This window comes from Psammomys obesus, unplaced genomic scaffold (genome assembly GCF_907164565.1).
Source record: "Psammomys obesus unplaced genomic scaffold, mPsaObe1.curated_primary_1811, whole genome shotgun sequence".
NCBI lineage: Eukaryota > Metazoa > Chordata > Mammalia > Rodentia > Muridae > Psammomys > Psammomys obesus.
Window position 1 is genome coordinate 1,331,885 of NW_026587556.1, and position 12,812 is coordinate 1,344,696.

Here is a 12,812-nt window from a genome sequence, read left to right on the forward strand (position 1 = left end):
AAAATAGACGAAATTGGCCCCTATGATTGTATGCTATTTTTAGGTCTGAATTTCCCAGCAGCCAGTGCAAAATAGAAACAAAGATAGCTTAATTTCATTTTCAAAAAATAGCTTTCATTATCCCCAAAGAGATTCAATTTTTCCTTATATTAAGTTCTACAAGAAATATGTGCTATCTTAGGGGAGAGATATCAACCAAACCAAAGAACCAAGTATTTTAGAGTTGAAGGAAATAGAAATAGTCTTTATATGATTCAGCTCATCCAGACTTCAGCAATCCCACAGTTTCAAAACTGTAACTCCTTATTATCTTATTTCTATTTGCATTTGTATGTCTTCTCTATCAGGTCCTTCAAGCATACATCTGCCTCCCTCTACCCAAGGAGATGATCTCTCACAGCTGTAGCTCAAAATAGACTTGTCATGTTTAATCTTAATCATGTCGCCCTGGCTGGTCTAGAACTGTGGGGCTCAAGAGATCCTGTTGCATCAGCTACCTGACTAGCTGAGACTATCGACTTGTGCCGCATATCTTGGCTTTCATTCTGACTTCAACATGGCAATACCAAACACTCATGACCATTAAGAGTTTCCTTCACAAATTTTATCTTTTTAGTTCTATAAGAATTTTCTTTCCAAAAAATAATACCCTCGCTTAGCATATGAACACACAGCTCTCACACTAAATTAATTTGTTTTTATTTCCCTCTTGTTTCTTTCTTAATTGTATCATTTTGCTAAATATGCTAAATTTCTGTTAAATATTTGTTATTTTTGGCTTATTTGAACTTTATATTTATTTCTGAAACAAAGAATAGTATGTAAATACATGGGTGTGTTAGAGAGATAGATGAATATGTGGGGCTGGGGTAATGAGTAAATGGTTAAGGACACCAATTGTTCTTCCAGAGGATCTGAATTCAGTTCCTAGCATCCACAAGGTGGCTCACAACTGTTTGTAGCTCTAGTTTCAGAGATTCAGGCACCCTCTTCTAGTCTCTGCAGGAGCTGCATGCTTATGGTGTTACATACATATGTATGTGGAAGTACTCATACACAAAAAAATAAAATAAATCTTTAAAAATGATAAATACATATTCATAATTCAGAATGCAGCATAATTATCATAGGTCTGAAGGTGTGGAAATTTATATATCAACATAAAGTTAGCAGTATGTGTGTTTATCACCAAACAGCATGATTTTAGTGTGTTTTCAAAATGGATGATCACTCTTGTACCACAGACACATCACTCAAATCTGCTAAAGACATCATACTAGCTTGGTCCTTCTAAGGCAGTTTTTGTGCCTTAATTTTACAAACCCATACTGCGTTATGTAATTCTGAGAGCATAGAAACACTGGAGGGGGAAAAAAAAAGACATGCTTAACTGATAAGAAATTCAGAGAAAACACATTTCTATACTTTGAGACCATTTTAAGTGGATGGATTTTCATGCAGTTAAATCAGTCAATGTTTTGGAATGAGTTCCAGATTTTAAAAATAGGGAAGTGATTTACATTTCAAATCAAGTTTCAAAACTCTATTATCGTCCCAGGTTTGTAGAGAGTAAATGTTACAACATGTATATGTTAGTCGGCTTTCCATCACTATAGAAAATATCAGGGGGAAATCAACTTAGGAACAGATAAGGTTTATCTTTTTCTCACAGGTCCTATCCAAGGTTCATTGAGCTGGTTTCTCTAAGCCTATATGGGAGCAGGGCCTGTGGTACTACTATGTGGTATAAACCATTCATCTTAAGGACAGAGAATGAAAAGAGAGAGAGAGAGAGAGAGAGAGAGAGAGAGAGAGAAGGGGGAAAGAGTCTTGTGAGAATACACTGACAGTCAGCTAAAAACCTTTCATTAGGATCTATTTTTAAAGAGTTTCCATCACTTCTCAATAACATGATTCTGGGGACCAAACCTTTGACACAGAGGCCAAAGCAATACAGAAAAATGCTGGAAGATTATGCATCAAACTTATGACTTCTGTTACCTCTAAGGATGCAAAGTCATGGTTAGTTTCAAAATTACATGTGTATGACACATTCAAATTTTATGTTATATATTATTTTTATAATGAGACATCAGCAAGAGCTCTACAGCTACACATTTTATATATGCAGATATGTATATCAATCATTTAAGAGAAAGACTGTAGTGTACGGTAAAAGTGATTCAGAAATGAGCCATCTTACCTAAAGACTTGATGGCTTGATATCTGAAATAATCTATGGACATACACAAGCAAAACAAGAGTGTGTTGGATCACTGATAAGACTAAAATTCTGACAAAGTACGAGAAGAAGAATTGCTAAGGAAAAGTATTATTTCAAATAATCCTTGTTAAAATGATAGTGTCTGGATCTCTGAAGATGTGAAGGAATACACATTCATTTCAGTACAAGGAAAGAGACTTGAGACTGAACCTAAAATGTAAATTATGCCAGAGACCAAGATGGGTGATGAAACACTTTTAGTGATTAGGCCATTGATAGCTGGCAAGGATGTTAAAGAAGATGTTGGAGTCAGGACAAAAATGATAAAAATTCAAATTCAATAAGAAATCTGTACAAATGGATTGGAAAAAGAAACTGTAGTCAAATAGATGACCCAGAGTTCTTAGACACTAAAAGAAAGGTTTGACATGCTTAAAAACTGGTTTTCTCCTTAATGTGGATGAGCCTCTGCCCATGAAAGTCTATTGGAAATCTAAGTTCTCAGCTTCTGCCAGATGTCATGCATCAAAGTCCACATTCTACTAAATTCCTTACGTAGCTGAATGCACATTAAAGATAGAAAGCTGAAGAACTGGGATGATGAAAGCAGGAAAGGAAAGTAGCCAAGAAGTTTGAGCTATGGCTTGGTTGAGTATTAGGTTCCGGGATCTAGCACAAAGTGGGAGGGAAAGGGAAAGGATAAATCAAGATTATGTGGAAATGCAGGATGATCATGCTGTTTGCAGAAATGGGAGGCCTCAGGAGAGAAGCAGGAGGAGGAGAAAACAGAGGTCCCTGAGCAAGTGTGTCATGATAGTCCTCTCTTCTGAAACTAAGGCGGTTTGGGGAGAAAGAGAGTGATTCATGCTGAATGGGTGTTGAAAACAATGAATATGGATTACTTGGAAAAAGTACGTGATATAAACTGAGGAAAAAGTATTAGAGAACCAGGGTAGAAAAAAAACAGGAGTCAGAATGTATTAACAACAAGGGGAGTTTAAATATGTTGTAAGAGACCAAGGGAACTGACTCAGAGTTTACAGGTGACTTTTGGAAAAAGCACTTTCTATGATTCTTATAAAGATCGAAGCCAGAAGTCAGAGATGTTGTGTCAGGCGACAGTGAAATGTACGGAGGTGTGAATGCTGTCTGATTCTGTCTCATCTGCTCTCTTGAGTCTGGAGTAAGCACAGGTTGCTCTGTGAGAAGACTGCCTACAGTGTCATATAGAAGTTACTTGTCAACTTGATGATATCTAGAATATTCTAGAAAGGAAGATTTTTGGTGTGCCCATGAGGGATCAAGTAAACTCCGTTAGCCTCGGCAACCTGTGAAGGATTACCTAGATTAGATTAATTGAGATGGAAAGGCCCACCCACTGTGGATGGCACCGTTCCATGGGCTCAGGTCCAAGACTAACAAAAAGGAGAAAGAAAAGAGCATAAGAATTCATTGTTCTCTGCTTCCTGACTGTCATGCAAAGTGCCAGGTCCTGCTTGCTCCTGTCACCTTGACTTCCCTGTCCGGAAACTATGAGCCAAGTAAGTCCTTTCTCCCTTGAGTTGCTTTTGTCAGGTTATTTTATCATAAGCAAAAGAAGCAACTAAGACAGTACTCATTGACGATATCTGAAAAATTCTGAATGATGGCCCTCAAAAAAAAAAAAAAACTATGTTCATTTCCTACTGCCCAGAAGCTCTGATTTCCTGATGTGGCAGATGACTTGCTTAAGGCAAAATCTTTGAAGGAAATATTTCCTGGACTTTCTAAGTAGACTTAGCCTGTTAGTGCAACCACACATGTAAGAAAGGCATGGAGCTAGAATCACACAAAGAGGAGCAGCAGAGAGTTAGGGGCTCAAAAGTTGGATTCAGATGGTGTCTCCTTTCCAGAGTATTTCACAGGATTATGTTCTTCCTGAAGCCTTGATTTCAGACTTTTGTTTTCCAGAAGGTAAGGGAAAAGACTCTCTTTCAGCTGTAAGTACAATATCTAATGTCATCTTCCATCTGAAAGGGATGAGCATCTTTCATTTCATGATGATCATGCAATCTTAGAGTCACACTGTGTTTTCAAAATAGTGTAACTATGTTGCCTGGTATATCAGAAACAATGACATGAGAATTACAATAGAGAGAGCATGCTATGTACATAAGTGGTAAGCATAGACAGAGGTAGATGCCATTGAGAGAAGTCAATGTCTGATAGAGAAAGGTAAATGCTGATGATAAGTCAATGAAAGACAGATGGTAGATAGATTATATGTACACACACATATTAGACAGGTGATAAGATGTTGATGAAAAATAGGTGCTAGACATAAAAAAGCTATATAGAGAAATCATATATGTGTGTATAAATAGATTTCAGTGACAGATGATAGAAATTGATAGACTGGTGATAGATAACAATTGTAGGGAGCAGAAGCCTTGAGTAAGTGAAGAACTAAGAGAGTTTGTACTGTTGACTTGGGCATAGTGTCAAGGACTCTAAAGCCTCAGAGCCATGGGAAAATGGCAAAGCTTTACCTTACTTGTCTGAATGTGAATGTTGACATTGTGTGCAGAGAATGTCCATGACAGCTTTCTCACCCAGATACTTCTGGCCTGAAGATTTCTCTCCTCCAGAGACTGATTCTAACAAGATTAGCTAAACCTGGCTCCTTGATCCAGCTGTAGACCATACCTTCTTGTTCATCTGTCTGTAATAACCCTGCCTCCGTGTTCAGCTGTAATCAATAACCTTGTCTCCTTGTTTGATTCTATAGAGTAAACACACTGAGCTTTTGGCACAGTTGGGGGGTGGAGGGGGGGGGCTGAAGTTTATCCATCAGAGAACCCATACTACCTAATCCCAATTTTCCTGTCTACATGTCAGCTGATCTTTTCTCTATTCCCTTGTCACCCCAGTCAGGTCCATTCCTGGAACCCTTCTAGGTAAGAAGGGGCGGGGTCTAGCGAGTGACGATAAAGACAGATAGGTAGTAATGATAAACAGATGCTAGATATTGATGACAGATGATAAGCAGATGTCACTTTTAAGTGGATGACAGGCAAATATCAGATATTGATGACTGGTTAGTAGGCAGATTTGTTCATTGTATTCAAACTAATATTTATTAAAATTTATTTATATACTCTTCATATAGTCAACTCTGAAGAAAGTCAACATGCATTTTCCTGGGTTATCCTTTAATGTCAAATGGAATGACAATGATAGGAGTTACCCTTGAATATCAAATGGAATACCAAAGAATTCTATTTGATATTTGATATTGGAATAATTTCCTATTCCAGTAGAGTTCAGAGGAGAGAGAAATGACTTGCATTTAGACAGAGGTTTTCCAGCTTCTGATGTTTCAATGGATTAAGTGATATATAATAATTTATAAGAAGGAATGTGGAGTAACATCTTCACTTGAGGAAAGCTGTAAAGGGTTGGTGGTCCTGTGTGATGGTAAGGACATGTAGACATGGAGATGAGAAAGATAAGGAGCTTCCACAGCCTCCCTCTATCCTCCATAATACTCTGTCAACGCGATATAGTGCTGTCACTCATGTGAGACAGAAAGGACAGGATGCCATCTATGAAAAGCTCAGTTTTTTCTAATGCTACTGTGTCAGGGATGTCCACACAACAAGAGCAGTGTTTCCAGTTATCTCTCTACTAAGAACATGAAATATCACAAAAGTGACTGCATTCAACACTTTTCTAATGCACACACACACATGTTGAGTCAACATTTGCAACTGATTTGAACCAGAGAACCCGAGTAGTACTCGGAATGACAAGTTGTTGGCCCATGAGGTGCTGCTGCATGACCGTTTTTTGAAGGTAAGCCATGGCTTGATGGACATCAAATGCATCCATTAACAGTGGTAGCCAAGTTTCTGCCATCGGAGCCCATGGAAGGGGGGTATGTCATAGTGACAGTGCATCCAAGCCTATAGCCACGTCTCACTGTGATAAATGATGAAGCTCAGTAGATGATCACCAGGACATTTCATGCCCATTAGTACGAGGTTTGCAAAGGCTGATCTGTGGTGGCCTGTCTCTATGAAACAGGCTGACGACCTCTGATGCTGATTTGACTCATCGGAATTGTGTCTGCAAGAGTGGTTGGAGGATATCTGGTCTGAGCCAGGCAGCCTGCACTAGTGTCACTTCCTGTGTCAGAGGTGACCGAAGGTAAGATATGTCATAGCTCAGTTGGTGTGCCAGATTTCAAGGGAACAGTGGGGGCAGGAAACAGGCTAAGGCTGAGCTAGAACAAATGACCTAACGGAGGATTAACTCAGCAGTGGATAGTCAGCAACTCAAATTACAGTGGCCAGGAGGGGTGTGGAGTATTGAGATTTGATCCTGCCAGCAATGACAGGCAAGGAGATTTTATTTGTTAGGTGAACTTGGCAACACAAGTCTCTAGGCAAAAGTGGGTGCTACACCATCAGGTCAGTGACTATGCCTTAGTCCCGGGGATTTGTCCACACTGGAACTGAATCAGAGGCTGAAAATAATAGAATGGAGTCTTGCTCCTGGAGAGAAGTCTTGGCAAGAGCAAGGCTGACTGTCAAGGTCATTGCTGAAAGTTATTCCAGGCAAAACATTAAGCCTAGAGCTGAAAAGGTGAACTGAAAACACAAAAGAAGCCTAGCCCTATGAGATAGCAGTAAGAAAAGAGCTCAGGGTTAGGAACCCAAGGAATTGCTGAAGCCCACAAGGATTAGGAACTCAGACTCGATCCTTTGGTAGTGCAAACTGGGTAAGAATAAGTAAAGTTGGATAGGTCCTGGAGTCGCTTGCAGAACCCAAGGAAACAGCAGGGCCTCAAAGCCCTCCATACATGAGGGCTTCTTTCTCAAAGCCCTCCATGTATTGCATGGCCAGTTTCCTACACGTTTTTGTATTCAGGGTGAGCTGGTACATTTGTGGAGAAGATGACAGCTCGGTATGTACTGTAAGGTTGTCATCATGGCCAGTGGATGCTGCCCCCATGTCAGCATGGCAGGCTGAAGCTGGAGTCTCTGCAGAGAAGGGCTAAGAAGATGCCTGCCTGCCAGAGTCCTCCAGCCTCAGGAGGGTAGGGACAGGAAGCTCCAACAAGTGGAAGAATTTAAGCTGCCAAACTTCAGGGGAGAGCCTGCCAGAAGCTGAAGTGTGCACACTGCCAGAACTGAAGGAATGACACACAGTGGCCGAAGGCTGAGCTAGCACTCACCCCACCATGGGGCTTCAAGCTCTCTCTCTCTCTCTCTCTCTCTCTCTCTGGGAGTACTGAAGGGGCATGGGTTCTGACCATACACCACTTCATAGTGCCTCTGAGTTTGTTCAAAAGACACTTCTGGGGCTAGGAAAATAGTTCAGCTGGTAAGTGCTTGACTTGCAAGCAAGAGGGCTTGGATTTGATCCCCAGAATCCATTTTTAAAAAGTTCGGCATGGTAGCATACACTTGTGATCTCAGTCAGTGCTGGGGAGATAATAATTATTGGCTCTCTGGGGCTTGCTGGTCAGTTCATAGTCTTCCTGGTGAGTCTCGGGCCAATAAGAGACCCTGTGTCAAGAAAACAAGGTAGAGAGCACCCGAGGAACAAGATGATTCCCCAGCGGCTGCAGCAGCTGCAAACGTGTGCAAACACTTTTACTGATATTAAAACACACATGTACCCAAACATACATCGATGTGTATACACAAAAGAAACAAAAAATATTTTTCTGCATGGGTTCTATGCTCACGCCAGCCTTGAGTTGTAGATGGGCAAACATGACCGCCTCCATATACTGCCAGAGATAAAAGCTTAGGAGGGCTTACAGTCTTCATTGTAGGACCTGTGTGGCTCTTTATTTTAAACAGCTCCCAATGCCAATTCCAATGAAGGTTTCCACTGACCAGGAATGCCAAAGTGTAAGGCACTCAGGAGGACAGCAAGCTAAGTCCCTAAAAGGGACAGCTTTGGCCCTGGCAGGCTGTCTGTAAGGAGTACACAGCAAGAGCCACGTTGGACACTGAACGATCTAGGATCAGGAGTCAGCTTTATACTTGTTCCAAGCCCCAGGCAGCTTCCTTAACAGTGAACAGAGTGTGTCAGACCCTCAGCTTCCACCTTGACTGGTGTTGTTGCCTCGTGTCAAACTCTTTAGATGATCTTGTCATGAAGCCAAGACTTTCCTTTGAGTATGAAAGTCCAACCCAAAGGGGTAAGAGCCATAGCGGGACTTCTACCAGACTCAAAAAACCTTCTGGACAAAAAAATAGGGTCGGGGTGTTGAATTTCATAAATACCACATTTTGGGAAACCATGTATACACTGCTTTTAACAACTAAGCGCCAGGCATATTTGTGCATGCTGATTCACTTAAAATATAAAAATAGAAAAGGGGCTTGATTAATTCTTTTGTTGGAGCCATATATGCCTTTTAAAATACTTCTCTGTAAGAAAGATATATTTTCAATTCACAAGCAAACTGTGTGAAAGAAAATATTTCCAATTAGTCATTCTTCAAAACCATGCTGAGAATGTAATGGTATTAGTCATAACATACCACGATATAAAATTAGGTTCCATACATGAAGGGGAGCTGGGTCCCTCTGTAGAACTCTTCATTCATCTCTGGTGTAAAGGGCCACCACAGCTGCTCCGCACATAAATGTCCCCATACTGCAAACCAGACCCAGTCTCTTCATCGTTACAGTGACAATGTCCAGGCCACTTAAGTGTAAGCAACTGAATCTGCCAAGGCTAACAACATTATTAGGCAAGAACACTATGCTGGCTCAAGAAATGTGATGATATTTTACGTTAAATAAGAAGAATTTAAAAAACCTTAAAAAGTTAACACTTCAGAAAGCTTTGAATTATAACCTTTATGTTTCTATTCAGTTTATTAACATGGATTCAAGAAATCCTAGCTATGTCCATTACCCCTCCCCACAACTCACATTCAACAGGTTGCTTGCTAGTAAAAACTAAAATATGATTAAAAGGAGCTTATATTCCCATACATTCTATCTTAAAATAACGTTTTTCTTTTCTGTAAAAGATAAGCCATTTTTAATAAGGAAAAATAAAAAAATATACTTTAAAGAGCATATTTAGCCTTGCTTCAGCAATCTCCAGAAACAAATGCATTTGAAGCAAAATTTTTCTATCCCTCTTTCGGGGGGAAGGGGGAGCAGTACAGTGAATCCTTTCAGATTTCCCCAAAGCATACAAGTTTCTTACGTAAGTTTTCGAGTAGGCTTAAGACAAAACTACATCCTAATATGTAGCCTTTATCTACATGCCACCCAATTCCACAAAATCTATTTCTTAAAATATTACACCTTTGCCTAACAATAATTTTTATGACCAAAGATTCGTGTTAGTAAGGTTTTCAAAAGGTCTACCTTTTATCTCATTTTCTTATTAAACTATTGAGTCCATTTAAGGCATTATCCACTATTGTTTTTAAAAGTCTTACATCACTCTTATTTTCACGTTTAACTCAACCTCAAAACACCCCTCCCAGCCTAGGGTTCAGCCCATATCAGATCTGCAGCCATTACATTTAACTTCATAATTTATGTTAAAGTTATGTGTTCTTACGGGACTTCAGAAATCGCATGCCTTCTGCCTTAACAGTAGCCAACTGCATGTTAAACTAATCGAGACAAACCACGTAAACATCATCTAAAGGCAGAATTATCGAGTTGTGGGTGTGTGATTCACGCTCCACTGCTGTGGCCTGTGAGAACACACATGGAGGAGGCAAGCATGCGTCCTGCACATGTCTGCTCCCCAACACCAGCTCCTGGCACAACCGGCGGCACGGAAAGACCTCCTTCCTTTTAACATTATCCACTGAAAAACCCTGTATCCGAGTGTGCGTTTATTCCAGGGTCCCCTCTGGCCTTTTTGGAAAGTGTATCCTCCTGTAAGATCTCTCCAGCAAATCCACTAGCATTGTTTTAAACCCAGGAAACGGTGCTGACTGGTTCCTACAGGATGAATGCTTTCCCAATGTGAAACCCTCTGGATTTCATAATTATTAAGCAAGCTTTAAGAATATGTTCTGTTTTCAAATAGTAATCCAGAAAGGGTGGTGGTGGTGGTGGTGGTGGTGGTGGTGGTGGTGGTGGTGTGTGTGTGTGTGTGTGTGTGTTGGGGAATGATACATTTTTTATCTTGTTGAGTCTCAGAGGCCAAGAGAGGAAGGAAAGATCTGTTGAAAGCTCATAGTGAAATGGTCAGTCTCCTTAACAGAACAGTCTCCCACCCTTTCAAAACCCTGCCAACAATATCAGTGGAGCCAGCCGGGTGGGTGGGCGGCGGCGGAGTGTATGCTTACAGACTTCGGACAGTTTCAAAAACACTAATCAAGGTCTGTGCTTTTGAAATATGTCCATATGGATGTGAGTCCCCAAAGCTCTCTTCCTCTCCTACTTCCACCCTGCCTGTGCAAGGAGAGTCTCACACACTCACCAGCCGGAAGGGCAGGGTCACAATTCCAATACTCACAGCGCAGAGTGGACAAGGGAATCCTAACACCCCCAACCTCCCCCGGTCAACCATTCTCCTAACCCCAGCGGCTTGAAACCACGCAGAAAGGAACAAGCTGCGCACTGTAAGCACACTGTGCCAGGATCCAGAGAGCTCTGGAGAAGAGAGCCAGTGTAGTTCAGCAGCCCAGGCTGAGGAAGAGTAGACGCGCACTCTGGCTCAGCACCCTTTCCCAGGTCACCAGGAGTTGGGGGGAAAATCGCGTCTTTGCTCCAGAAAAGGAGCCCCAGCAGTTGCCCCTCGCTGTGAGGTTGGCAGGAGTCTGATTTAGCTTTACTAAAAAACGACATTAAAAAGGCACACAGAGGACCTGGCACACAGGCTCACAGGCACGCAGTTCTGGACCCCTGCTGCTTCACGGTTGACTCCTGACTACCAAGTAGAGAAGAGAAGCCCGAGGGAGCTGGGTGAGCCGACTGGGCGCTCTCTCGGCCACCGACCGCCTGTCCCAGCCCTTACCCAAGCGCTCGGGTGCTACCTCCGCATTCTCCACCCCTGGTCCCCGTGCTCCAACTCCTCACCAGATCGATCTCGGGTTCCTGTCCTCCCCCTCCCCCCTCCCCAGAATGACAAAATCACCTCTCCCAGTCCCTCTGCTCAGTCCTTCCTTTCAACTCCGCCAGCAAACAAATTTCCTCCCGCAGCGGAAAACTTTTCCCCCTTATTTCACCACCACCAGATAAGGCGAGAAACCGGGTCAGCGGTCGCCGCCAGCCGCTCTACCTCGCGCCCGCGGCGAGCCCCGCGCGTCCTTACCTGCCAGCTGCGCTCCAGGTGGCTGTCCCACTCGAGTCCTCCGCGCCTTCCGGATCCTCCCGGACCGTCCGGTCCTCTCCCCAGAACCCCGGGCTCTCCAAGTACGCTGTTCCGAGACAGCGAGCGTCCTCAGGGTCGCTGGTGTCCCGGAGCCGCCCTGGTCTGCATCGCCCGGCCGCTGGGTGCAGGCGCAGCTGCGGGGCTCCTCCCGGCGGGTCGCGAGCGCGGGGCTCCCGGCTGCAGCCTGGATGGCCCGCGGTTGCGCTCCCGGGTCCGAGCGCGCTCCGCCCGCGGGCAGCTGCGGCCGCGCGTCACATGCCGCCTTCGGGCAGCAGCCGTGGCACCTGCCCTGCCGACCGCACCGGGGCTCGGCTGATCCGCCCCAGCCCTCTCTGATCTCGCCTTGATTTATTTATTTATTTTTACCCTCCTTCTGCTCTCTCACTTCTCGTTTCTCTCTCTCTCTCTTTACCTTCTATTCTTTTCTCCAAAAGCAGGCAGAAGGCGCTCCAAGTGGGAGGAGATCCGTCCCTCCCTACGAACTCTTCCTCTGCCTGGTGGTGGCGATGGTGGCTACCGCTGCCCCCGTCCTCCTCCCCTTCCTCCTCCTCCTGCTTCTTCTCCTTCGCTCGGTGTAACACGCTAGCTGCCTGCTGGAGCCCCAAACCTGCTCTGCTTCTGAGCATGCCCAGTGGCCCTGCGGGCTCCTCGCTGCTCCCCGCGCGCGGGCTTGGCTGTGTTCTCTGCCTGGCAGGGGCGAGGGAGATCCCGGGTGCTTTTCGGGTGGGATCGCTAGGGGCCGGGCGCTGAGCCCGGGCGAGGAGTGTCCACCCACCCAGCGTGGCTGCACGTGCTCCCTAATTGCGCCCCGGTGCCTCAGGGGTTGAAGTTGATCAGTTTCGTGTTCCACTGGAAATTTGAAATGGGCTTCCTTCAATTGTTTAGGAAGGTTTGAAGAATGTGATTTCTTGGGCTCAACTTACGGATGAACGAACCTCAGCTCAGTGAAAATAAACGACCTGGTTGGCAAACTTTCTTGAGGGAACAGTATGGTGCGAGTACGATTGAAGATTTAAGGAGCGTCTGTTTATGTAGAAAGAGGTAGCAGCTTCTGCTCCCCAAAAGTTTACACTTCAAGAGAAATTAGAGAAGCACGGGAGAAAAGGACGCGTTTGCGTGCATATACGCATGCGTGCACACTTTTTTTTAAAATTAGAAAAATAAAACTCATAGTTTCTCTAGATAGTTTTCTTTCTTTCTTTCTTTCTTTCTTTCTTTCTTTCTTTCTTTCTTT

At 43.5% G+C, this 12,812-nt stretch overlaps 1 protein-coding gene across 4 annotated transcripts in view; it reads right to left on the reverse strand.

Annotated features, from left to right (window-relative positions):
• Positions 1-11,598, reverse strand: part of Chrm3 (cholinergic receptor muscarinic 3) — a 450,464-nt gene extending 438,866 nt beyond the window's left edge. For all 4 annotated transcript variants that reach the window (XM_055603957.1, XM_055603959.1, XM_055603956.1 and 1 more), the window contains exon 1: positions 11,519-11,598. The gene's annotated coding sequence lies outside the window, so the exon portion shown is untranslated. The remainder of the gene's footprint in view (positions 1-11,518) is intronic.
• Between the last annotated feature and the right edge of the window lie 1,214 nt (positions 11,599-12,812).